The 3,373-nt window shown below is 43.3% G+C and overlaps 1 protein-coding gene across 7 annotated transcripts in view; it reads left to right on the top strand.

Moving 5' to 3' along the window:
* The first annotated feature begins 608 nt into the window (after positions 1-608).
* pum1 (pumilio RNA-binding family member 1) overlaps positions 609-3,373 on the top strand; it is a 507,081-nt gene continuing 504,316 nt past the window's right edge. For 4 of the 7 annotated variants that reach the window (XM_041234069.1, XM_041234072.1, XM_041234073.1 and 1 more), the window contains exon 1: positions 610-708. The gene's annotated coding sequence lies outside the window, so the exon portion shown is untranslated. Of the gene's footprint in view, positions 709-3,373 lie in introns of all 7 variants that reach the window. The other 3 variants (XM_041234070.1, XM_041234071.1, XM_041234075.1) reach the window with 2 other exon arrangements.

Consider the following 3,373-nt stretch of genomic DNA (forward strand, 5'->3'; position numbering starts at 1 on the left):
AAGCGTTTCCTTCCAAATCCCCTCCTGAGAGCGAACGGGGGACGCAGCACACACATGTATCATTATTGCATTACCTAGAAGCACTTTTAGTCCTTCAAATAGATTTGCAATTGCTCACCTCCCATCCATGCATTCACTCCTAATGGTCAGGGGGTGATGCAATCCAGGGGGTTCCCTAGCGTTGTGAATTTCAGGGGTGCTTTATCTTGATCTTCTTCTTTTTCTTCTTCTAATAATAATAATAATAATAATAATAATAATAATAAATCAGTCTTTATTTTATATAACGCCTTTCATAGTGGACCACCATCACAAAACGCTTTACAAGATGCAGTAAGAATAAGAAAATCCATAATACTTTAAATACAGAGAAATGCATAATACATGATATACAGTAAAAACAATGCACAATACATTAAATACAGTGGAAAGTGCAGAATACATGATAGTGACATAACAATAATGTACTGTGTATTGTGCAATGTTTTTTCTGTTTTAAATAGTGCAGTGAAATGTTTAGATACATAGTTGATAATAATAATAATAATAATAATAATAATAATATCCGGCTGTCCCTCCTCCTCCTCCTCTCCCATGATGCCGCGCGCCCAGCAGCCCCCGCTGCGCCGCCATGTTGTTGGAGTGAAAGCTTGGAGCTAGAGAGTTTCGGGGCTGAAATCCATTTCCATCCACCCGCTCCGCCTGTAAGTAAGCGAACCAAACCAGGACGGGGACAACCCGTAGCTTCTCTCTTTCAAGCCCGTCGGGGTATGTGGGGGTTGTGGGTGGCTGGGGGGTGTATTTTCGGGCGCTTGTGAGCGGCGGTGCCTGCCTCCTTTCCCCTCGTCCTGTGCGTCTCTCTCGCCGGAGTCTTGCGGCCTCTATTGTTATCGGTATTGAAAGCGCTCGCTAGCAGGCTGCACCGGACCGCCGCGCAGAGACGGGTTTAGCCGCGCCGGTGCCGCGGAGCGCACTCTTTCCTGTGGGATTGCACAGAGCTGCGGTGTTGGGGTTGTTCGGGGTTCCCTGTAGTTTCAGCGCTGGCTCCCGGCAAGGCCGTGTCGCTGATGCCGCGGGCGGAGTGTGGCTCCGGCAGTGTGTTAAACACGCAGCGGGCACAGCGCGGCTCCGCTTCCCCAGTGCGCTTCAAACTCCGCTTACCGTCGAGTTAAAGCACGGCTCACTGCAGCCGGGGCTGGGTCGCGCAAGCCTGGGCGCAGTGCCGTGCCCTTTGGAAATGCGAGTGTCTTTTTGTTATTGTTTTTGGTTGCACTATGAATGTTGATTTTTTAATTAATTTTTTTTTTTTTTATATTTACTGTTTAACCTGTAGTTTTTTTGAGGGGTTGACTGCAGTAATACTGATATTTACAACAAAGCGGTTGTGCATTTCCGGGTGTCGGATTCTCCGGTGTTCCCTTTTCTGTTTATCTGGTCTTTGTGTAGCATTTGATTATCAGGGTGAACTACAGCCTGTTCTAGTTGATTACAGTCTACAGCTTGACATCGGGTTAGGGTTATCACTTTTCTATTATGCGATGTATTTCTTTATTAAACAAAGGAGGTAGTTCCCTCACAGACCCTGTAACGATAACAAAACTGAGTCATATTTGTGTGTGTCGAATAAGTCTTTACCATGTTTCCTAGCGGACAGTGACCGACCTCATATTTTCCACTCCCTTTGTCACCGCTGTTTTAAGAGTACCCTACACCAGCGAGCCACCCACGCTTTCCTTTGAAAAGCTCACTTACGGGCCATTGCTACACTTGTATCGATAGCTGACTCCATGGCCCGGACTGGGTGTTGTATGTTTTGTTTATGAAAAGAAATCCGTTTTCTCATGCGTTGTGTGAGTTCTGTTTACACAGAGAAACTAAATGGCTGTCCTAACCTGCACAGAATTACTGTTTGGTCTCCTAATTATATATTGCTCCTGCCTGGAATTATGGTAATTTTGAGGATTTATTTTATGTAATGGTTCAGTAAAAAATACTGTGCATAATACTGTACAGGTATCTAGAAACGAAAACTGCATTTTATATACAGTAGTCTTTATTCCTGGTGCCCAAAGGCATGAAACTGAAAGAGGAAGGTCCCCATAGCCAGCTTCATAGTGTCACAATCCACACTGAAGCTGTGTGGAGTCTGTATACACTTGATAACAAAAGCACCATTAAATTGTACCCTGTAGTACATAATTTAAATTGATACTAGTTTCTCTACTGTCTAAAACTTATTTTTCAGTTAATGGATATGATGTGGAATTGTTTAAAATAATAATAATCCTCAAAGTGAAATTACACAGCACACTGCCTAATATATAGCATTCTCTATGTAATTAGTATGCACAGTGGGCCCCCATGTCGATTTAAAAGTCTGTCCATTATTTGTCTTCCCCAAAACAGAATGAGAATGTGTTCCACTTGCTGCAGGGCTTGCAAAGCTGAAAGAAGCTGTTGCTTGCTGTCTTGCCTGAGGTTGCTTTTGGAGTTGAAAGGCTAGTTCAAGGCCATGCACAGCTCTTGGTGTGGAGAGGGACAACCAGGTGTTCACACTGCTCTGCTGTGTCACACAGGCAAGATGAGTAGATTAGTGGATGGTTTTAGAATTTTTTATTTTAATATATACACATTTCAGAAGTTTCTTAACTGGTGAGGATAGCTGTTGTTTTAAAGTGTTTGAGGAAGCAAGCCAATTAGCAAATGATGCTTCAGAATAAACAGCATGCACAGAGAGAATGTATTAAAACAGATTACAATGCAAGGGGATGGGTTAGAGAAATTGAACATGATTGTGAATCGAGGTGCTTCCAGTGTTTGAGCAGGTGTTGACTCAAGGCGGTTAATGGTTTGAACTTACATTGTTTCTGCTCTCAGACATGCTCCCTGAGCCCACAAACAGCAGCAGTAATAATAAAAGAAATTCTGATTGTTTCCACGTGAAGTACGACAGAGACCTCTGTATTTTATATAGAAACCCTTGCTTTACACAGGGAGATTGTGTGACATTGATGGATCAGGAAATTTGTGATCTTTAACCCCCCCCCCCAGCACCTACAATCACAGTTTATGTTGTGAGCCGTGCTGTGCGCTCACTCTACCTGCTTTGAGGTGATTGCATTTGAGATACAGAGAATGTAATGAACCTTGCAGGGGGCAAGCAGAGCACAGCACAGTACAGTTCAAATAGAGAATAGTTTTCGGTACTGGAGCTCGAGACAAGACAGGGATGGAAGTGAGACTGCAAAGCATAGGGCTAATGATTCTCTGGGTCAATACCATTCAAGATCATATTGACAGTCGTAAACATGTAGAGAACAAGAAAGCAAAAAAGACAGCAACAAAAAAAGGATGTAGTCACTACACATAGTTT

Source organism: Polyodon spathula, chromosome 32 (genome assembly GCF_017654505.1).
Source record: "Polyodon spathula isolate WHYD16114869_AA chromosome 32, ASM1765450v1, whole genome shotgun sequence".
Lineage (NCBI taxonomy): Eukaryota > Metazoa > Chordata > Actinopteri > Acipenseriformes > Polyodontidae > Polyodon > Polyodon spathula.